Source organism: Cebus imitator, unplaced genomic scaffold, assembly GCF_001604975.1.
Source record: "Cebus imitator isolate Cc_AM_T3 unplaced genomic scaffold, Cebus_imitator-1.0 Scaffold180, whole genome shotgun sequence".
In the NCBI taxonomy this organism is placed as follows: Eukaryota; Metazoa; Chordata; class Mammalia; order Primates; family Cebidae; genus Cebus; species Cebus imitator.
This window is the reverse complement of record NW_016107495.1, coordinates 3,466,902-3,491,284: the sequence shown is the minus strand read 5'-3', so window position 1 is coordinate 3,491,284 and position 24,383 is coordinate 3,466,902. Positions and strand designations below refer to the sequence as shown.

Below are 24,383 nucleotides of genomic sequence, written 5' to 3'. Positions count from 1 at the left end.
AAAAAAAAAAAAAAAAAAAAAAAAAAAAAAGAGAGAGAGAGAGAGGTGATGTGGGTAAGGTATGAATATCATCTCTTGGGAATGGGTGCATTTTCCCTCATGAAAAGAATCAAGGCCTAAGTGAGATCGTGTCTGGCTACTAAGAATCCTTTAGAGCAGGGGTCAGAAACTGAGCTGGTGTGATGTGTGAGCTAAGAATGATTCTTACATTTTCAAAAGGCTGCTATAAACACACAATAGCAACCCAAACCAAACAGGAATGTGCCACGGAGGCTGCATGTGCCACATTCTTACATGGCATAAAATATTTACTATCTTACCCTTTACAGAAAAGGATTACTGACCTCTGCTCTAGAGGATTCCCACCACATTTAGACAAAATTCAAAGTTAATTATGGCTTACTAGTGGCATTGTCAGATTACACACACATACACACGCACACACACTACACATACAATAATAACAACAAAAACAGGATGCTTCCACAATATTTGGGATATACTCACATGAAAAAGTGATTTGCTGTTTATCTGAAATTCAAATAAAAGTAGACATCTTGTGTTTTACTTGGCAATCTTACTCACAGGACACGAAAGAGGAGTAGAGCAAGAGTGTGAGCTCTGGACCAGACGGCCTGGGTTCAGATCTCAGCTCTGCCGCTTACATCACTTGGGTGAGTGGTTAACCTTTCCATGCCTCAGCTTTGTCAACTGCAAAATGGGGGTGATGGTGTCTTCTAGGGCACCAGGAACAGTGTGTGGCGTCTAGTAAGAGACCAGGAGTGCCAGCTGTTACTACACCAGCTGCGCCAGGATACCCCTCTGGCTTCCCCTCCCATTGTTCCCCACTTTCCACATGTCACTGTGGCTGATGTGATATTCTGGCCATTCCTGGACCCTGCCTTAAAGGCTTTGTTACCATGGCACCCTCTGTCTGGAACATGTTTCTTCTTACTATCCTACAGAGCTCACTGCCTCAATGCTCAAAGGATCCTGCTTAACTGTACCTCCTGGAAAGGCCTTTCCTGATTTCTCTCTAGCCCTCTTTCTGCTTTTCTCCATCATCACAGCATTTACCTCTCCCTGTTGGGTATCTGTGCTATTTGCTCATGGTCTGCTCTCCCACTGCAGTACCAGTTTCCTGGACTGAGACTCTTACTGATCTTGTTCTCTGTAATGTTCCTAATCCCTAGCACAGTGACTGACACATATTTGAAGAATAAGTGGGCCACGCATGGTGGCTCATGCCTTTAATCCCAGCACTTTGAGAGGCTGAGGCGAGTGGATCACTTGAGGCCAAGAGTTCGAGACCAGCCTGGCCAACATGGTGAAACCCTGTCTCTACTAAAAATACAAACATTGGCCAGTTGTGGTGGTGCGCACCTGTAATCCCAGCTACTGGGGAGGCTGAGCCAGGAGAATCACTTGAACCCAGGAGGCAGAGGTTGCAGTGAACCGAGATTATGCCACTGCATGCCAGCCTGGGTGACAGAGTAAGTGAGGCTCTGTCTCAAAAAAAAAAAAAAATAATAAATAAATGAGTAAATGACCTACTGTACTTTGCTAAGGGGCTTGCTTCAGAGTCAGGGAAATAGTTATAAAGACATCAGTACAGTGTACAGAGGATTGACTACACACTGGACAGGATAGTGAATGAACAGATAGGGTTCTTGCCCCCTTATGAGTTTATAAACCAGCTGGGAAGGCAGATATAACACAGATACTTAGGACTGACAAAGTACAAAATCTGAAAAGAGTTGTCAGAAGTCCTGGGGATCTTGAGAGCATTTAAAAGGTCTGGAAGGTCCTCCCGGAAAGTGGACTTTTGAGCTGAGCCATGAAGCAAGACCAATTTAGCCAAGTGAAAAGGGGGAAGAAGAGAACTGTAGTCCAAGGGAACTGCATGTGCAAAGGCTGGAGGTGGGGCCGCCCCAGGATGCTGGAGCATGAAGGAGTGCAGGAAGCCCAAGGAGGTGGGCTCCTTGCCGCTGTCTGTAGAAACCTTAGTCCTGCTCAGTGCTCGGGCTTTTTGTGTTCTGGCTTGATGCTTAGATCAGCACAACTGAGGGGCATCTGGGCCAGCTGCAGCCTCCTTGCATGTACTTATCAAAACTTGGGTTTATTATTCTTTTCAATTCATTTAAGCACTGGCAGAAAGGGATGAGCTGACAGGTCTGAAGACGGATGGATGGATGGGCGCTGCGGCACAGATGCTTGAGGTGCTATGAACCTTTTTTTAAAATTCCATTCCCTGTTTGGTGGTGACAGCCCAGTGGGAACAGCACAGCCTTGAGTCAGCCCTGGGTGTCCTTCCATTGGCAAGCCCTGTGATCCCCATCTTCCCACTAACAAAACGGGGAGATGAGAACTAATATGTGCCTTGTAAAGTAAACAAGAGAATTGAACGAGAAGAGACATAATGTGCTCAGCTTGTTGCCTGGCACATGCAGGGGACCCAGGAATGGTGAGCCTGTCTCCCATTCCTCCTCCTTCAAACCCATCTTTCTTCTACTAGGCAGAATCCATTCAGAGAAGAAAGACTCGAGGCTAGCATTTTCCATCCTGGGCCCTTTGAAATCCCGGTTACTTGAGATAGTCTGCAGAAAGAGGTGCTGTGGTAAAATAGGTCCGTAGAGAATTCTTCCCTCAAAACCTTAAGGTTCCTTCTCAAAGCACCAACCAGGAGATTTTCCTCAAACCAGAGCCAAGGATGCATGGCTTTTTGACACTCTGGAGCTTCCTGGGAAAGTCATTTTGTGATGCAGCAGAGGTCCTCACAGAGGGCACTCACCTGCAGGACTCCAAGTCCATGAGTCCCTGTGAGTGCAGGGTTGAGGTGTTTCTGACTAAAGAGGGCTGGTCCCCTGGCTGCAGTGCTGGTCGCCCCCTTCTGCATAAAATCATTTCACTGCAGAAAACCCAGACAGCTCCTCACTGACCCCCACTCCCAGAGTTGGTGCTCTTAGAGAAGCTGCTGTTGGAAAAACTTTATAAACATTCCTTCACAGGCAACCAAACTCAGAATCATGTTGCCTCCTGCTAGCTCTGGGGCAGGGGTCTTCTAGAAGAGGTTCCCATCTGCACACCCTTGGTAGCACCCGGCATCTCCTAAGACAGAGAGACTTTTTTGTACTGAACACTTCTATACTACTGTTTGTCAAATGGATTTAGAAGCTGTTGTAGGTAGGAAAATAGAAACTCATTTAGAATTTTTTTTCTGAGAAATAATAATATTAGTGATCAGTAAGGTGTAAATATCAATGTGTTCGCCTAAAAAAAGGTCTTCATTCCCAGAGAAGTTTTGAGCACTACTTTATTATTATTATTAATTTATTTATTTTTATACAGTGTCTTGCTCTGTTGCCCAGGCTGGAGTGTGGTGGTGTGATCATGGCTCACTGCAGCCTCAAGCTCCCAAGCTCAAACGATCCTTCCACTTCAGCCTCCTGAGTAGCTGGGACCACAGACATGCACCACCACATCTGATTAATTTTTTAATTTCTTGTAGAGGTGGGGTCCCCTATGTTGGAACACTGCTTTAGATTATTTGGTATTCCTTATCACAGATGAAGAGACTGAGTCAGGGAGTGGCTGGTGTCATGCTTAAAGTCAGTGAGGGCAAGCAGGGGCTATGGTATGCTAGTTCATGAAGTGTATGATGAGGTCACACTTCAAACTACCCTGTCCTCCTTCAAAGCTCCTTCTGCAGGGAGATGCAGGCAGGGAGAAAGGCTGCTATATTCTGCATCCTGCTGAGCTTGCTGTGGCCACCCTTGGATGGCCTGGATTTGAGGACCTGGCTTTCTTATCTGATAAACCCAGTCAGTCCTGTGTTTTGGCTGGCAAAGGTGCATGTTCCAGAGAGTGATCATGAATGAGTGCTGCTGCGTTAGGAGTTAGAAAACCTGGATTGTAACCCGGTTTAACCATCTATTATCCCTGTGGCTTGGGGCCAGCCAATTCCTCTCTTTTTGTTGTTTTAATTTTTTTTTTTTTCAACATCCACATCTGTATAATGCAAGCTCAGTGGGAGAGGGAGTAAATCTTCTTTGCCTTTCTCACAAAGATGCTGTGAAATAACAGTAAAACATTTAAAAAACATTCAAAGTGATCCAGCCAGACTCAGGGTGCCGACTGTATTTGGGCACTAATGCCAAAGCAAACATTTCCATTTCTTTTGGTGCGTTTAGCATCAGATTTGTGCCCTAAAATTGTCAAAAACTGACCAGAAAAAGTTTCCTGGAGTCTGTCAAGGGCATTCAGTTATGGTTCAGTCGAGTTTAAACCTTGGGAAGTTACAGGATGAGATTGGAAATTGCCCTGGGTAATGGAGAGCCAAATTGGGCCTTAGAGCAGGTAGCAGGGTGACTTATTTTTTAATGTTTCCAACATGAAAGAACGCAATTGATTTTTTTCCTCCTTAATCCCTCCAACTCCCTAGCTTTTATTGTTTCTAAAATAAGATAAACCAAGCAGGTGTTATTTCAGCTCTGTAAACAATCTTTATTTTTCTGGCCGATAGGAATAGAAATTGAGACGAAGACCAGGCTTAAGAGAGGGGGAAGCCAGGCAATCAAGGAAATCATTGATCTTAGCCAGCTCCTACCACTTCTGCAAAAGCTCGCAGTGGTCATACTCCCCCCGTAACTTACCCTCAGGTCTTTGTCAATACTTCACAAAAGTGCAGAGCCTCTGGTGGAGAAATCTTCAAGCACTGTGGTTCCTTGCGCGGATCAAATCACACTTGTTATTTTCTAAGATTAGTGGCAGCTCCTAAAATGACTTTACTTTCTTGATCCAGGCAAATAATTGTCCAGTGATTTTATTTGAATGCTTCAGTGCTGGGAACATTGGAGGGGTTTCTATTTTACGGCACGTTCTGAAGTTCCCAACCTATTTTCTCCTCCTTCTGTGCGTTTCTGCCATGAGCAAACCTGTGTTAGATTCAAAGGCCTTTTCTGAGTTTGTAGACAATTAGCAGGGTGGAGACCAGGAAGACATGAGCTGAATGGGACTAGCGAAGAAGATAGACCTGTGACCCTGGGCTGGGTCTGAGTATGAAGACTGGGTTGCTTTGCTGCTGCTGGCGTGGAGGCATTGATCCAGCAAACCCCTGGCTCTCGTACCAGTTCCAAGTCTTGGGTGTCTGAGTCTTGGGTGAGTCCTTTTGCTCCTTGAAAAGCAGTTTTGGCAGAGCTGGCACAGATGACAAGACTGTTTCTCCTTCTTCCTGCCTTCAGGGCTATTCTGCAGTGTCAGCGCAGTATGTAAGGGCAAAAGTAACAAGGTACAGAAGTTCCTCGAGCTGCCATGAGGTTATATCCTGATAAGCCCATCTTAAGTTGAAAATAGCAGAAGTCAAAATGTATTGAATACACGTAAGCTACTGAACCTCATAGCCTAGGCTTGCCTCCCTTGAATGTGCTCAGAACATTTACACCAGCTTACGGTTAGGCAAACTCATCTGACACAATGCCTATTTTATAATAATAAAGATAAACAATTTATGACAAAAAAGGCCAACATTTTAAATTTGGTGTCTGAATGCACGTAGCTTTTGCATCATGATAAAGTCAAAAAATCGTTAAGTTATACCATTGTAGGTTCAGAATGTCTTTGTAGAGTACAGGTAAGGTCTCTGATGAAGGACAGGCCCACATTAGATGATGTTACCTTTGTGCTACTGTCTTAGCTTTCTGAGTCTCTGTTTTCTTACCTCTAAAATGGGGATAATACCTCTACCACTCGAGTCTCAAAAATGTTAGCTACAGTTATCGCCGTTGTTATTTTATAGTTATCTTTAACCAGTATATTTAACCAAAATATACAGAAAATATTTCTGTATATTTTCATCACCAATAATTAGTACTTGTTGGCTGAACAAGAGAAAAGAATATTTGAGCTGGGAACTGTCTCTAAAAATCTAGACCATGAAGACACAGCGGACACTTGCTCTGCTTCTACTTTGCCTGGTAACATGTTACCTTATGGAAGGTGATCACTGCCTCAGAACTGTCCCTCAGTTTCAGTAAAATGATGCTTCATACAAGCAGGAGCCTGAGAATTGGGATCCTAGGCTGCCTCAGAAACCAGTTATCTGGTGATACTCATTAACTCAGAGCAGCAGAAGGCAAGACGAGCAGAAAGTGCAACTATTACTTGGGATTACAGGAAGAAGCTGAGATGCTCACACTCAATAAACATGCAACTTGGGGCCTTTCCCATCCCGGAGACCATGGGGCAGGCAGAACCCAAATCAAACTAGTCACGGGCCACATAACATTTCAGGCAGTGAAGGACCACACATACGCCAGTGGTCTCAGAAGCTTATAAGGAAGCTGAAAAATTCCTGTCGCATGCAGAAGTTATAGTCGTCATAACATCCAGCACAAATTAATTTTTAAAAATAAATTTAGTGTAGCTTCTGTGTACAGTGTTTCTAAAGTCTACAGGAGGGTACAGTAATGTCCTAGGCCTTCACCCTCACTCACCACTCCTTACTGACTCGCCCAAAGCAACTTTCAGTCCTGGCAAGTTTCATTCATGATAAATGCCCTATACAGGTATACCATTTGTTACCTTTTATATTTACTGTAACATTTCTTTCTTTTCTTTTTCCTTCCTTTCCTTCCTTCCCTTCCTTTCCTTTCTCCCTTCCTTCCTTTTCCTTTTTTTTTTTTTTTTTTTTTTTTTTTTTTTTTTTNTTTTGAGACAGAGTCTTGCTTTGTGTCCCAGGCTGGAGTGCAAGTGCAGGGGCATGATCTCAGCTCACTGCAACCTCCGCCTCCTGGGTTCAAGTGATTCTCCTGCCTCAGCCTCTCTAGTAGCTGGGACCTCAGGAACATGCCACCATGCCCTGCTAATTTTTGTATTTTTAGTAGAGACGGGGTTTCACCATGCTGGCTAGGCTGGTCTCAAACTCCTGACCTTGTGATATGCCTGCCTTGGCCTCCCAAAGTGCTGGGATTATAGATGTGAGCCACCATGCCTGGCCTCCTCTCTCTTTCTCTTTCTCTCTCTTTCTCTCTCTGTCTCTCTCTCTCTCTCTCTCTCTCTCTCTCTGCTTTGCTTTGCTTTACTTTCAAAAAAGGTTCCTGTCACCCAGGCTAGAGTTCAGTGGCACCAGCATAGCTCACGGTAACCTGGAACTCCTGAGCTCAAGCAATCCTCCCACTTCAGCCTCCCAAGTAGCTGGGACTACAGACATGTGCCACCACACCCAGATAATTTTTAAATTTGTTGTAGAAATGGGGTCTCACTATGTTGCCCAGGCTGGTCTCAAACTCCTGGGCTCAAGCAATCCTCCTACCTTGGCCTCCCAAAGTACTGAAATTATAGGCATGAGCCACTGTGCCCAGCTCAGTACCTTTTCTATATTTAGATATGTTTAGGTCACAAATGCCATTGTTTTACAGTTGCCTACAGTATTCAGTGCAGTAACATGCTGTACAGGTTTATGGCCTGGGAGCAATAGCCTATACCATATAGTCTAGGTGTGTAGTAAGCTACCACCTAGGTTTGTATGAATGCACTCCGTGATGTTCACAGTGATGAAATCATCTAATGATGCATTTCTCAGAACAAATCCCCATCGTTAAGCAATGCATAACTGTACTTCTCAAGTCCCATGTAATCACGCCCTCGGCTGATGTGCTGTCTGTCTGGGGCAGCTGTTGTCTGGCTGTTGCCTCTTTCCTGAAATGCTTCTCTAGGCTGTTCCTTCCTGGCAGGGAGCCTTCATTGGCCTTCCTGGCTAATGCTGCCCTTGAGATATTGACATGAACCTGCTTTCAAGGGTCTGGAGTGTTTTGAGGGAGGAGCACCGCACTTCTGATTACCATAGATCCAAATAGAATGTGATCCTATTCCGTGAAACAAGAGGACTCAACTCATTTCTCCTCTCTCTGTCTTGATGAATTTGGGCAGGATCTCAATGAACGCATGTCACCCTAGTTTCCATATATTATAGATAAGCTGTTCTGCTAAACTGAAGCTGCCTTATGTGGACTAATAAATGGCTGGGCTCACTGGGTTGGAGATGCTGCGGGCTGTGGGGAAGCCATGACCTCCTTTGCTTTGGGGACTGAGAAGGATGGGCCCACTTCTCTATGGAGCAGCTTCCTTCCTGCTCAGCAACTGTTAGGCCTTTCCTTGGGTTTGGGCCTGAGGACTTCCCTGTCTGAGACCCCTGGGTCTGGTTGGTCAGCAGTCCCACATCTCTTTCTGGGGCCCTAAGAATATTGGTTTAAAACTATTATCTATTCAGGATTAAGGGGCCTTTTCTTTGGAGTATTTGTTCTCTCAGTGGGTGCTTAGCACCTGAAGTGCTGTTTGTAAAAGTCGTGGGTTGGGGTCCCCAAGCATTTCATAATGAGTGTGGTTTGAAAAGCTCCTCTGGTGATTTTTAAAAGATTATCTTTCATCTGGACCAGAGGTTCTCAAAGCATGGCCTCCAAACCATCAATATCAGCATTACCTGGAAACTGGTTAGCAATGCAAATTCTTGGATCCCACCCAAGAACTACTGAATCAGAAACCCTGGGGATTTGGGGCACCTTTTTGAGCTTTAACAAACCCTCCAGGTGATTTTGAAGTGCCTTGGAGTTTGACAGTCACTGTCCTAAGTGGTCAGGGGGCGTGGATGTTAGGTGAGTATTTCTCTTCTGTAAGAGGCCAGAGTACACGCCTTGAATATGATCATTCAAGAGACATGTTAGTATCTCTTACTTTGGGAGGCCAAGGCAGGTGGATCCCTTGAGGTCAGGAGTTAAAGACCAGCATGGCCAACGTAGCAAAACCCATCTCTACTAAAAACACAAAAATTAGCTGAGCGTGGTGGCTCACGACTGTAATCCTAGCTACTTGGGAGGCCGAGGCATGAGAATCACTTGAACCCAGGAGGTGGAGGTTGCAGTGAACCAAGATTGTACCACTGCACTCCAGCCTGGGTGACAGAGTGAGACTGTGACTCAAAAAAAAGGAAAATAGAAAGTGATATGTTAGTATCTCTTAAAGTACCATCAAAGAGACCTCTGCTGAATCACTGAGGGGTACCTATTAAATATGTATATACTGTGGTCCAATTTCAGTTTTTCTGAATAAAAACCTTTGAGGTTGGTGACCTGGGATTGTGCCTGTTCAATATGCTTCTCAGGCCTTCTTTTGCCTAGTAAATTTTAGACATAACTTTGCTATTCAGTGTACGGTGTTTGAACCAGCAGCACCTTCATCACCTGGGAGCTTGTTAGAAATGCAGAATTTTAGGCTCCACCCCAGACACTTAATCAGAACCTTCATTTCCAATATGATCACCAGGTGATTCATACACACATTAACATTTGAGAAGCATTGCCATGGGCCATATGCTTGGAGCACCTGCTATGTGTGGGCTGCTGATTCATAGTTTAGTCAACACATCCTTGAGTGGAAAGTGTCATTCTAGGGTAGACCAAGGGCTTTTAAAAAAATACCAGTGTCCCATGGGTCCTGACTCAGACATCCTGGAGCTTGTCCAGGATGTAATTAACAGGGTAACAGATGTCTTTACAAAGCACTGGAGGGCTGAGCCCCACCTAATGAGTGTCAGATTGAAGGCACCATGTGGATCTCTTGTTGTGGGTTTTGCAACCCCTTTAAGAAGGGAAGTTTTGACCACCCTTCCAAACTGCTTTTTTGTTTTCCCAGAGGAGACACGTAAGCAATCTCATCAGTTTAGATGATATCCACCACCTAGCTCAGAGAAGCAGATATTTAGGATTCACATGACTCATTCTTTGGTTGCTAGTTAATTTTATATAGCTTTCCAGAAAGGTCTGCCAACTGTCCTTTATACCTTAGTGTGAGTTGAGGGTAATTTATCTTTCGTTTGGACCTTGTCACTTTAGAAGGGAAAGCTTGATGATGTGTGCTATGACAGGCTCTAGCCTTCCATCAAAGGAAGTTTAGGCAAAGCAGATGGAAAGGTGTTCTGGATTTGGTCGAGGGTAGGAGGGCTTTCTAGGAACCTAGAAGAAATTACTGATTTGTTTCACTGATCTCTTTTATGTTTCTGGGAGGAAAATGATTGGGCCAAATGGTCTCTGGAGCTCTTTCAATTACTGGAAATTCTGTGGAGTATTTGTTGGGCATTCACTTTGTGCTAGGTTCTGTGCTGAACATTGAGGGAATAAAAGTGTAAGCTGATGCCTCTACCTGTATCCCAGGACAGGGTGGGTTGGGAGACAGAGACATCAGCCCCTCTCTGAGGTCCAAGAGATACTCTCCTCCTGTCACTCCAAAACCGATGTATCCTGATGGTGACCCAATAGTAAAGGCAACTTCCAGTTTTATTGGTGTGAGTAAACTCATTCATTCATTCATTCAACAATTATTTTTTAATGTCTCCTACCTGTAGATAATTGTTTCTGAAACTTGTTTTTAGATTTGATTATGAAAATGACCTTTCTTAAGAGCACCTGTTTCAACGATAAGTTTGTAAAATTTCAGACTAGTTAGAACATATTGTCGTGAATAAAGCACTGATTAGAGGAGAAGAAATGGACTGTTTTCCTTCTAGTTTTCCATAGGACAGTTTGAGAGAGGTCAAGCTGAAAATAATTGAGGAGGTTTCCATCAGTCAGCACTGTCCACTCATGAAATAGAGTTACCTCCCCCACTCAACATACACACACACTTGGAACTGGTGAAGGAAAGACCAGATGTCATTGCCAAGGGCTTTGAGAAGGGACCTGGACTTTGTGGCTTCCTACAGTTCTTTCTAACCTTGAGATTCTGTGAGGAATACAGGACTGCAAGAGATTCAATTAGGGACTGTGGTTTCTTTCAGCATCACGTCCTCATGGCTTATTTCACCGTGTTTCCGCACAAGTGTTCCGAGTAGAAGGGCTTGCATCTGCCCTTCTAATGTTCTCTCCCAGGTGAAAAGACACTGGGACTATGACTCAAACGTAGTGGACTGATAGAACACATGAAAGTTAGAATGTAACAGATGTCTCAAAGACAGCCACTAAGAAAAATTATAGGCACTTTCTCCCCGAAACTGGACTAAGGGCCTAGAGTTGTGGAGACTCTCATAAAGTATCAGGCTTCTCATTAACCTTTCTCCAAGTTACCTAAACCCTATCGCAACCCACAACTAAGGGATGCTGGAGGTGGCATGAGAGGTACATGCTACATTAAATCCTATGCCTAGGTAGAAAACTGAGAGCTTAGAATAATTTAGATCGAGTCACACTCTTATTTAAAGAGTTCAAGCAAGGCCAAACTTTGTTGCACCATTCCCTATTTGTATTCTGAAGATTCAAGAGGCCTACAAGTGCTGCTCCTATAATTTGGGTACCTGTTACCAACATGCATGGACCTAGTCCAAACACTACTTGTCAGAGAGTCAAGTAAGCAATTCTCATTTTCCATAAAAATTAATTATTTAAAATTGATCTCTAGCTACCTTTTAATTTTTTTAAATCAAACCTTTAAGAAAACCCATAGTTGGCACTATTGCCCAATAACTGAGAAGGCAGGCTGTGAAGCCAAACAGATCTCAGTGAGAACATTTAGTTTTGCTTCTTGCCAGTGGTGTTAGCTTAGGGCAAGTTACATATCTTCTCCAAACCTCAGTTTCCTCATCTGGAAAGTAGGAATAATTGTGATACCTGTGTTACAGGGCTGTTGTAAGGAATAGTGAGATAATAATCATAAAGTGATGGAAGAGTGCCTGATTCCTAGTTAAGTGCCTCACAAGATTGCTGTTATTATACCCAATTTTTCCATAGTGGGGCATGAGAGTGTGGACCTGTGGTCCTAGCATCCTGAGGTCAAAAGTGGAAGCTCTGTGGATCTCAAGGTTTTCACAGTCTGGGATCATTCCTTCATTCAGTCATTTGTCCATCCAACAAATATTTAGCACCTACTCTCTGCCAGACACGATGGTAGCAGTCAGACAATAAGCAAGTGACTAAGCCCACAGGTTGGGATACGTGCCAGGAAGGAGGCGAACCATGAGCACTGATGGAACATGGTGGTATGGGGAACCTACTTTGATGGGGTATTCGGGGAAGGACTTTTTGGGCAGGTGATATGTAAGCTGGGTTCAAAGGATGAAAAAGATCTTGTCAGGCAAAGAACCATTGATCCTTTCATTAACATATAAGGTAGACACAATTTCGCCAGGAGTACTCCAACCAAATTGAGAGCCTCAGCTTTCTTCTCATCTGTACAAGAAGTAGACCTTGCCAGGAACTGGGAGAGAAGGTTTTGCTCGTTTTATTGTGTGTGGTGGAGGGTTCAGTTATATCAAACTTCTCTAGAACCCAGCATTTTCAGGGGTGTTGTACCACCAGGGATATAGTTTCTGCCCACTTCAGTGGAAGTTGGCAAGAAGTTGCAGGAAGTTATCTTATGGAAAGAGAATGAGCCTTCAACACAGATCTGGGATACAATCTGCCTTTGCCGCTTCCTAATTGAGTGAGTTTAGGCAAATTAAATGATCTCTGAGTCTCAGTTTCCTCTTTGGGAAAAGATGAGTGTTGCTGCTGCTGTTGTCAGGATTGAAACTGAAATGAAATAACCAAACAAAACATTCAATCTTGTGCCTAGTATATGATAGGCACAGAGTAAAGCACACTTTCCTGTGGGGCTATTTATTCAAAACAGTGAAAATCTATTCCTCACTTTCTAACCAATGTGATAGAAAAAGACATCTTTGGCATACGTGATGGCTTTAAAACAGGTCCACAAATTCTTTGACACTCCTTCCATCCAAACAGAGTCGAAACCCCTTCTCCTTGAAAATGGGCTTGCCTGGGTCACTCACACCTGATGAGCAGAATGCAGTGGAAGTGACACTAATGAGTTCTGAGGTTGCGTTGGAAAAGCGAATACAGCTTCCATCTGCTCTCTCTCTCAGTAACCCCTCTTGTAAGACCATGTTGTAAAGAAGCCAAGCAGCCACATGAAAAGGCCACTTGCAGATGTTCCAGCTACAGCCCCAGGTGAGATCCCAGCCAAGAGTCAGCAGCAGCACAGGAGGTCAAGGCTGCCGTGAGCCATGATTGTAACACTGCACTCTGGCCTGGGTGACAGAGAGAGACTCTGTATAAATAAATAAATAAATAAATAAATAAATAAATAATTCCCAGAAAAGTCAGTTAATAAAAAAAAAGTCTGCATCACCTACCAGATATCTGACTAAATGAGACTTCAGATGATTCCAGCCCCCAGCCTTTGAATGACCCAACTGAGCCAGAGTGGACAAGAGACCAGCTGCTCAACCAGGCCCTTCCCCAAGCTGCCCAACCAAGCAATGCCCAAGCTAAAGATTTGGGAGCAAAATAAATGCTGTCTTTTTTTTTTTTTTTGACATGGAGTCTTGCCCTGTTGGCCAGCTGGACTTGGCCAGTTGGCTCACTGCCTCCCGAGTTCAAGCAATTCTTCTGCCTCAGCCTCCCAAGCAGCTGGGACTATAGGTGCATGCCACCACACCCAGCTAATTTTTTTGTATTTCTAGTAGAGACAGGGTTTCACCATAGTGGTCAGGCTGGTCTCGAACCTCATGATCCATCTGCCTTGGCCTCCTAAAGTGCTGGGATTACAGGCAAGTGCCACCGTGCTCAGCCTCCGTCATTGTTTTAAGCCCTAAGTATTGGAGTTGTTTGCTACACAGCAACTAGAATAGCACATTTCTCTGTCTTGGTCCAGCCCACCCCCTGCCATAGCGTCTCTCCCAACACCGTGGACCCAGAGTCGCAGAGATATTAGGAAGGACACTGTACCATAGTGGGATCTTATTTCTTCCACAAACATCCTGCGAAGTCTTAAGTAAGTAGCTCCTCCCGTGTGGGCCCCAGTTCCCTCCTGTGTGTGATGAGTTTGAATTAAACAATCTCTAAGGCTAGTCCCAAGGTCATATAGGTAACTAATATGAAAATAGGAAAAGGTGGAAGATTTAGGTATTTTACATTGTAGGCCTAAGTTTGCATGCAGTGGCACAGAAACACAATGTTCTCTGAGAGCCTTCTCTGCAAGTTTTCAATTAAAGAAAACATGGTCTAAGCATTTTTTTTTTTATTTTGGTGGGAGATTTTACGTATCTCAAGACTTCCATGTGAACCATAAAATGGGCTTGGTCGGAGCCTTACAGGCCTGTCCTGATCCAATTGTCTAGCAATTCTCACAGAATCCTCATTAGAACCTATGCCCCGAAGTGGTCTGCAATCCTGGGGGCCCATTTAACACCTGCAGTTCTCTTAAAGTTTAAACAAAGACTGGCAGGCTGGAGGCTAACAGAGTTTTAAGCCCCCATCTGTTAAGTGGTTTCTGGCAGATGGTCTCCAAAAGATGCTGTGTGTTTTATCATTTCAGTTTCTTCTGAAGAGGGATTTAAAATCAATTTAGGGGTCATGTTCAGGGACTGTCAAAAGTACAGACTCCACGTCAAACAGGAATCCATCCTCAGGGGCTCACTAATGACAAAGGGAAAGCGATGGGGGCTGTTCTGGAGGATTCTTCTCATCTCCTTCCTTTGCGGAGGGGATGGCTCTTCTTTTGAAGTCTGTTGCTTCCTTCACTTAGCCTTTAATTTTATACCACCAAGGTGAGTGCTGCTCTGTCTTATGTAGGTAACTGACTGTGGTGAGCGAGACTTCCCTGATGAGCAAAGGCCAGCCTGAAAAGGGTTGCTTCCAGGTTTCCAGGGTGGATATCATACTCTAAATGAAACAGAGGAAATTCTAATTAAGAGAAACTTCTGGGTAAGCTCTGGCGGGAAGAAGAAATGAAAGATTGTAGAGGCTTTAGAGATCTCAGCTAGCTTACACATTATCAATGTGGAAAAATGGATTGTCGTTTTACCCATGCCCACTCCTACCCATGGGTAGGGAAATCATGAAACTCAATGTCAGAAAAAGTAAATACCAAGAGCCCAGAAAGAGCACAACTTGTTTTTCTTGGGCTGTTTAAGGCCGCTGAGACTGAGTTGTATCCCTGCGATTTTGGGGTTTTTCTCGTCGACTGCCTAGAGCCTGGCCATTATTGCGATATTTGGCTAAGAAGTTGCCAAAGTACAAGGAGTGTTTGTCATTATGAGTCCTTCACTGAAAGGTGGCTGGTACCTGAAGGGCCTTGCTCATTGCTGGCCTTTGCAGCTGTCATTTTGATAGGGGCTGCAGCTGTGTGTAGGGAAGGCTCTTGCTCTGGGCTGCTCTAGGTGTCTTAGAATAACAGAAAGAAGGGAATAAGCTCTTCGGGTTTAGTCCCAGTTTGGATTGCAATCTAAGGCATTCTTGCTCACCTGGCTAGAATGAGAGAACATGTGAGGTTTGGCATGCCGGAGTCTCCTGCCGGGGGTTCCCTGGCCCTGAGCTGCGGTTGCTGGCTTCTGTTGGTTAGATCATTGGACTAATGGGTCAGTGTCTAGTGTTGGATCCCTGGTTAGGTGGAGAATCTAACATACAGATATAAAGATATATTTGTGAGCAAAATAAATGCTGTCATTGTTTGTTTGTTTTTTGTGAGACAGAGTCTCATTCTGTCGCCCGGGCCGGAGCGCAGTGGCGCGATCTTGCCTCTCTGCAGCCTCTGCCTCCCAGGTTCAAGCAATTCTCCTGCCTCAGCCTCCCGGGCAGCTGGGACTACAGGCACATGCCACCATGCCCAGATAATTTTTTGTATTTTTAGTAGAGATGTGGTTTCTGAAATCAGAGCCAGGAAGAACCTTGGCAATCAATTGGCCTAGCCCGTTTCTATTATGAATGCAGAAACTGAGGCCCACAGCCATGGAGTTCTTTTCCCACAGCCTGTAACAGAGGCAGGGCCGCCCATCCCTTCACTCAACTCCAGCTCAGGTCTCAGTCCAGGTCAAGCCGCCTGTGAACTCGGCCCTTGGTCACAAGGGTGTTCAGAGGAGAGCTTAGCACCATTCGCCCATACCTACGGTGGGAAAAGCAGTGTAGAGTGCTTGCCCTGCAGATGCTTGTCAGCTAGCCTGCCTTAGAGTTAAGATATCATCTCACCTAATGGAGCTGTCCCTGCATTTTCCCTCCAGAAAGAGGGCCTTGGACAAGATGAAGCTCCCTGCCCTGTTCATCCGCAGTCACGCAGGCCCTGCTTGAGGTAAGGCTGAATAGAAGTAAAGGCCGTCTTGAGTTAGAGATGGTCTCTGTTCGCAGGGAGGCCCTGTCGGCAGTAAAGCTGTTGGTGCGATGGAGGCCAAGATGCTCACTGATATGGGAGGCAGAGTTCAGGTTTCATGATTGAAATGTTCAGATCTGTTCATGGGTGATTGAAACCTTCTCGGTCCCAGCACTTTGGGTGAGTAATTACCTCTCCCCAGCTCCTCTTCTAGACCCCATTTGGACCCTAGTCATGTAACTGCCAGGCCTTTATCCACTAGGGCCCCTCTGAAGCTGCAGCTTGGATTCCATGTCAGAGTCTATCTATGTGGCACCTTTAACTTGCCCTGGAGATGTTTGTAAGGAAATGGAGGCCAAAGAGGTTTTTGTCTTGGAAGAACCATCATAGACTCTCTACTTCTAAGAGAGGCGTTGAGCTTGGTTGCTGTCAGCTTCTCATTGACTAGCTGATGTCACCAGGGGAGACATGGGTTGTTCACTTCAGCAACCAAGCTGCTCAACTTCAAAGCTCAGAACGGATCTGACCTGTTTTCCGGATTGCGTTCTGTGAAGATTGATTAGCTTCCGTGTGCAGATTCTATAAATTTATTTTATTTTAATACATACTATGTTTTAGAGCAGTTTTAGGTTCACAGCAAAATTAAGTGGAAGGTACCAAATTCCTTATATGTCCCCTGCTCGAACAGTGCATAGCTCCCCCACTGTCAACATCCCACACCAGTGTGGTCTAATTTGTAACAATAGACAGACCTATGCTGACACAGCATTGTCACCCAAAGTCTATCGTTCACATTAGGGTTCACTTTGGGTGTCGTACATTCACCATTATGGTATCATAGAGATCAGTTTCACTGCTCCCCAAATCCTCTGTGGTCCACCTGTTCATCTGCCCCACACCCTACCCCTAACCCCTGGCAACCATTGATGTTTCTCCTGTCTGTAGTTTTCCCATTTCTAGGAGGTCATACGATTGGAATTATACAATCTCTCGTCTCTTGAGATTGGCATCTTTCACTTAGTAATATGCATATAAGTATCTTCCATGTCTTTCATGGCTTGCTACATTTCTCTTTTTTTTTTTTTAATTTTTTTTTTTTTTTTCTGAGATAGAGCCTCACTCTGTGGCCCAGGCTGGTATGCAGTGGCACAGTCACTGCTCACTGCGACCTCTGCCTCCCGGGTTCAAGTGATTTTCCTGCCTCAGCCTCCAGAGTAGCTGAGATTATGGGCAGGCACCACCACGCCGGCTAATTTTTGTGTTTTTAATAGAGACAGGATTTCAACATGTTGGCCATTCTGGTCTCCAACTCCTGGCCTTAAATGATCTGCCCATCTCAGCCTCCCAAAGTGCTGGGATTATAGATGTGAGCCACTGCTCCTGGCCTGATAGCACATTGCTTTTTAGTGCTGAATGACATCCCATTATCAGGAGGTACCACAATTAAATACATTTTTAAAAATCAAGTACTCTATATTAGTATGATTTGTCTGTTTCACTTGACACTTAATATTGACACTATTCATAACCATTTAGAATCTAATGCTTTCCCTTGTTTTTAATATGTTCCTTTCAGTAGTCCTGTGAAGCAGATAGGAATTGTCATGGTCCAAAGAGAAGAGAACATGAGGACAAATAACAGTGTCTTTCTGTCTGCCTGTCCCTTTGTCTAACTTTCCTCTGTATGACTGTCCTTGTGTCTGTCTTTCTGACTTCCCTCTATTTGTCTCAGTGACTGACTGTCCATCTCGTTCTCCCTTTTTGCCTGTCTTCTCTTCTCTCATCCCTTCCTTCTTTCTTTTTTCATTGAATAAATATCTGGTCTCCTATTATATAGAAAGCACTATTTTTGTTAATTCGCAAAGTTGATAGAGCTCTGTTGTACCTGTGTGGAGCATAATAGTCAAATAAACTGGCCCTGCCTAGTTGGGAACAGAAAACTTCTCAGTGTCAGAAGAGACTTGAACCAACAGCCCCTGACCTCACATCAGAGTGCAGTGGCTCTCTGACGTTCTACTAAACTAGCGAATGAATATGTATGAGGTAGGCATTCAATAAATGTTTGTTGAATTGAATGCCATAAAAATGATAAAAGTGACATTACAAGTGTATTTTTAAAGTCTTCATTACATGTACTGGAAGGTGTTTTTGGCATTGTATCTACATTTCTAGCTACATCCTTAGTGCCTGGCACATGTGAGAGCATTCCTCATACTGCTGTGGTGTGTATCACTGGCTGTAGAGTCAAAACCCATGCTTGCCTCTAATTACTAGATTCTAATGAGGGCTGGGGAGTAAACTCACGTTGAAACAGCTGTTGCTATGTTCTTGGTATTCACAACCTCATAAAATCTTTTAACAATAATATAAAGCAGAATTTTCTTCTTCATCCAATTTTGTAACAGATGAGAAAAATGAGGCTCAAATATATTAATCTGCCTCAGTTATATGCCTTGTAAGTGGTACAATGGAAATGTAAATTCAAGTTTATCAAATTTCACAAACCATATAACTATGTTCTTTTTTTCTTTTTTAAGAGAGACTGTCTTGCCCTGTTGCCCAGGCTATAGTACAGTGACATGATCATATCTCACTGCAGCCTCAAACTCCTGGGCTCAAGTGGTCTCCTTGCTTCAGCCTCCTGAGTAGCTAGAACTACCAATATGTGCCACCATGCCTGGCTATTTTTAAAAAATGTTTTTGAAGGATCTCACTATGTTACCCAGACTCGTCTTGAACTCCTGGCCTCAAGTGATCCTCCTACTTTGGCTTCACAAAGCACTGGGATTACATGCATGAGCTACCTACCATGCCTAGTTAGTATAATAATGTTCTTTTTTCCCTTTTCTGCACATCTTTGAAATCATATGTCCCAGAAATTATTGTTTTGCTATTTTTGGATTTGGATTGTCAGTAGCAAATATCCTTGTGTGTTCTGACTATGGTTTCATTCTGAGTTTCACGAAACTGTAAGCATAAAACTTTGAATCACCAAGCAGAGCAAACGGCTCATGGCATAGTGTTCCTATCACGCTTCAGCTTTAAGTTGAGGCTACTCTAATTGATTCAGTCTCTGTAGAGGGTACACAAGTCTCCTTTCAGCAGTCCTTGTTTGAAATTTCAGTTCTTCATTTGACTGTCTTTTCCCACATTGAGAAACCCTAAAATCCACATTCAAAACACCTCTCATATTTCTCTTGGTCCTAAAAACCCAGGCAGCCTTCTCTAAATATGAGCAGAGATGGATTCATGGGCTGTGTCATCACCACCCAGTAAGTTCTGGAGTGACAACAAAGTACTTGATGGTGGCATAAGTTAGGGAATTTTCCCAGTGGGCTCATAAGCTAAATTATGCCATCAAGACATAAATGTGGAAGGCCATTTTATGATAAAAAGTAATGATACATACAATATGAGCATGATTCTTCTGCAAAAGGAGCGTGCAAATTTGTAATATGTCATTTACTTTTCAAGCATCCATTTGGTCCTTCTCTTTCCATTGATATGGACTCCAAGCTCCATGAGGGATGGGACTCAGTTTTGTGTGATTAGGTGCAGAATTTAGTTACGGTGCAAGAACAGAGCAAGGGCTCAGGTAGTATTAGATGGATAAGCGAATGAATATAATATAACATGATCTCCCTGACCTGAGGAATATGAAAAGCTACTGTCAAAGCCATCTTTCTAGCTTGCTGTTGTTGATGATCTCTAACCTTTTTCGCTTCTCTCATACTAGGATCTGGGTTTCAAGGCGCAAATTAGGTCCCCCAGGCTTGCATTTTTGCTCTTTCTGTCTCTCGTGCCTGTTGTTCTCCCTCTCACCTTGGCTCAGCTGTCCTCACCATGACCTCACTATTCTTCCAAGATCTAACTTCAACTACAACTCAAATCATTTTCCACCCTCCATGCAGGCACATGTGTTATTCTGAGGAATCATCCCAAAATGTTTCCTGGTGGTGGAGACTCAGGGAGGATTATGTAAAAGAAAACAGACACCAGGTTGGGAAGGATGGTGGAGATAATGCTTCCCAGTGGACGCTCCTTTTCTGGGCAAGCCATGTTCATGGCAGATGTCTCTACCACCTGCTTGTTGCACTCTGGACTCGCTAGTTTGTCAGTTCTTTTCTAAAACAATGCAAGAAATGAATGCAAAATTATCACTGTGCTTTGCCCACTGTGGAGCCCAGGGGAATCACTGCTGCCCACAGCCAAGAGATTTTGCTTCTTGCGGTGTCACTTAAGATTGGAATTAGCATCTTCTTAGCTGCCATGCTGCACTGCTAGCTATATAGAGCTGGGGCAATCACACATTCAGATCCATTTTGTTTGTTTGTTTTGTTGTTGTTTTTAACGTGAAATGTTGTAAAATCAGCACCAACTGCAGTTTTCCAGAACACATTCTATAGTTGCATAGAGAAGTTTTACATTTGTTTTTTCAAAAGTAATTCACATTCATCAGAACATAATGAAAAAATACAAATATAACTAAACTACCTATAATTGCATCATGCACAGATTTCTACCCCTAAAATTTTCATGTATAGCCTCATTTATCTCTAGCTGGCACCTACATATTTTCACAACATTAGGATCACATTGTTTATATTGTTTTATAACTTGCCTTTTAACATTACCATGTTTGTAAAAATACTTCTGCATCAACACATAAATTTCTACAAAACCTTTTACTGGATGAGATTTTATTTTAAGGATGCCCACAGTATATTCAGCCTATCACCCACTGTTAAACATCTGATTCTTTCTAATCTTTAGTGTCACCAAGTACTGGAACAAGGAATCATCACTGGGTCTAAATATTTGTGACCATTCTCAGTTACTTACCTGGGATATTCCTAAAGTCAAAATTAGCAATTCAATTAATAAAACATATTTTAAAACTTCTAATACATAAACAAGTGATACTGGAAATTTTAACAAGTATTAAATTTCATCCTGTGTATGGCTTAGGTAATTATAAATGTTGACTATTTTTTGCGATGTTAGTTATCACTACAAATTCAATAAGCATTTTTTCCATGTCTTGCCATTGATTTTTAAAAAGTGTTTAGAAAGAGAAAATCACTCATTCTATAAATATTTGCCAAAAGTCAACGCTACATAAGGCACTGTGCTAGATACTGGGGTCAGGAAAGTATAAATTCAAGAGTGTATAAGCCTTAATCCTGGTCCTCTTTTATTTACTTAGTATGGAAAACATTGCTTCATTAATAAATAATTCTAAGTATTATTTTTATTAAATTTATTTCCTTGTTTCCATTTTTTAATGTACTAAAATATGAGTTACTTTGTCAAATTTTAAAATACACTGTCAAAATGGAAATAAGGGTAATTTGGCATGAACATGACTTACTTTATTTCCACTCTGGATTTTTAAAAAATGACACATGCTTATTTTAGTACATTAGAAAAATTCAGAAAAGTATAAAGAAGAAAATAAATGACTCATAACCAGACCATTCAAAGGCAATTACTGTTAATTGGTATATTTTCTTCCAGCCATTTTCTTCGTATATTTTTCACACAGCTAGATCATACTATATATGTAATTTTCCAAGCATATAATGTAAATATTTCCCTATGTTATCAAAAACCCTTTGAAAACATAATCTCTAATGGCTCCATAATATTCCATCATGGAAATGAATTACATATATAGAGTTTGATCATTGATAGTAAAAGCTCTGGAGTAAGACTGCCTGTGCTCTAATTCTGTTGCTATCATGGGCTGGCTTGGTATCTTTATAAGTGTATTAGTCCATTCTCATGCTGCTATAAAGAGCTGCCCCAGATTGACTAATTTATAAAGGAAAGAGGTTTGATTGACTCAGTTCTGCAAGGCTGAGGAAGCCTCAGGAAATTTACAATCATGGTGGAGGGTAGGTAAACATGTCCTTATTCACAAGGCAGCAGGAGAGAGAAGTGCCAAGCAAAGAGGGGAAAGTCCCTTATGAAACCATAAGCTCTCATGAGAACCCATTCACTATCATGAGAACAGCAGCATGGGGGTCACTGGCCCATGATTCAGTTACCCCCACTGGGTACTCCCCTGACATGTGGAGATTATAGGAACTACAATTCAAGATGAGATTTGGGTGGGGACATGGTCAAACCATATCAGTAAGGAATACATGAGATAATTCAAGTAAAGCTTAATCCAGCACCTAGTACATAATGAGTATAAAATAATAATTATTATTATTACTACTACTCTTACTATTATTTTCAAATCATTTAACCTATTGCTAGATATTTAAATTGTTTCCAACCAAGATAGCATTTATTATTATAAAATTACTGAAGGCTATGATTGTTTACAAACACTTTTGTAACTTTTGAATATTTTCTTAGGAGAGAATAAAAGTCAAAAGTATGAACAGTCTTAAATATTGCCAAAATTAGTTATCTGTTCTTATCTACAGGAGAGTGCAATGTTGTTATTCTCAAGGGGAGAATGGTATACCCAAATCAGATCCCTCTTGGGGACTTCTCTTGTCTTCTCCTCTCCTTACCCATTTCCTTTGTCCCTGCAACCCCCAGATGACATATGAGAATCAGAGTCTCTGGGGCATTTGAAACTTGTACCCTTTTAATTTCTTCATAAGCAAAATGGGAATACCAATGTCTATTTCATAGGGTTGTTGTAATAAAAAAAAATAAAATTATCCATGTACATAGAAATTTACACATACTCATTGTTAGCCATTATTACATCATTATTAAAAAGCATTACATTTACAATTCATACTTCTACCAGGATATATAAGGTTATCTATCTCATTGCCCTCATCTGTGCTGAGCATAATTATTTTAAAATGTATTTTAAATTGTATTTAAATTATTAAAATGTCTATTAAATTTATTTAAATTATTAAAATTATTTTAAATATTTTCTAATTCAATAAGTGAAAAGTAGTATTCCAGTATTTTAATTTGCTTTTCTTTGATTACTGTTAGAGTTGAGATTTTTTTCAAGTATTTATTAGCCATTGATATTTGGATATGTGTGTGTGTGTGTGTGTGTGTGTGTGTGTGTGTGTCTGTTTCAGAAAGAGAGAGAGAGAGAGATTAGGATCTATATTTATTTTTACAGGTGTCTTTGTTTTGTAATTATTTTTGTTTTTGAGCATGGGGGAAGAGATTGCTCATTTGATAGTAAAGATATTATCCTTAGTCTGACCATGTCTTATTCCTACTGAACTAGTTTCATCTCCCTATGATCAATATATATTCTAAAGGCTTCCATGTCATCTGATTAATTATCTGTTTTAGAATTTTGTCCAAGAGCGCTGTTAAACTTATAGGCCTGTGGTCCCTGAACTTCATTTTTTTTTTCATGTCAAAAAAATCTGAAAACATTAGCCAGTTTCTTCTCTTTGGGACATCATGACATCTCCATGATTGCTGAGAGCAGATGGGGATGGAGATGGTCTGCAGCACCTTTTATTGAGACTTGAACATGGTTGAGGAATAATGAATATAAAGAGCACAGATTACACAATTGCCAAGTCAATGAACCTTGGACACATGACTAGAAGGAGGCTGAGTCCTGGGCCCAGTGTTGGATCTCTGCCCTGTCCCCTGCTTGTCCTCCAAGTCCTCTCCTTGGGCCCCTAATTTGTTTTTCCATGCCTCAGTTTTCACTTTGGGAAACTGATGCTTTGCTGGCTCCCAGACTGACAGCCTTTGTAAGTATTAAAAGCAACTCCAAGTTCAGGCCATCTACTGTTGGCCCCTCTGATGTTGGCCAGTGGTCTGCCAGGATCTACAGACCGCAGGTTCAGTAAGCCCAAGCTCCCATGGCCGCTTTTTCCAAGACAGCCCCTCCAGCCCCTCCTGTCACTGCCTGCACAGCCCGGAAAACCTGCTGGATCCCCGTGGGTGTTTCTGGATTGCAGATCTTCCCCTCCTGCCTACAAAGTGTATGTTTCCCTCCTATGGGTCACATGACTCTTTCCTGAAGTTTTAAAACTCAGACCTCTCAATGGCTGGGCCCACATTTTGCCCAGCATTTTCTTTATTTTTTATAATAGTAATATAAATCACATTGACTGAACACTTACTGTAGGCTAGGCATTGTGCTAAGTACTTCATAAGCACCCTCTCATGGCATCTTCAAGGCAAGCATGTAAGGTTGCTTCCATTACTGTCCTGATGTCACACAACAGGAAAGTGAAGCTTAAAGAAGTTAGATCATTTGCCTGAAGTCACATAGGTGCTAGTAGGTGGTGGAACAGTGA

At 42.6% G+C, this 24,383-nt stretch overlaps 1 protein-coding gene and 1 long non-coding RNA gene across 2 annotated transcripts in view; one reads left to right on the top strand and one right to left on the bottom strand.

Annotated features, from left to right (window-relative positions):
* The window catches only part of ALK (ALK receptor tyrosine kinase), a 755,264-nt gene that overhangs the window by 168,386 nt on the left and 562,495 nt on the right, over positions 1 to 24,383 (top strand). The window lies entirely within an intron of this gene.
* The window catches only part of LOC119473721, a 29,284-nt gene continuing 18,945 nt past the window's right edge, over positions 14,045 to 24,383 (bottom strand). Inside the window, exon 3 of the long non-coding RNA XR_005202944.1 lies at positions 14,045 to 14,705. This is a non-coding gene — a long non-coding RNA (uncharacterized LOC119473721). The remainder of the gene's footprint in view (positions 14,706 to 24,383) is intronic.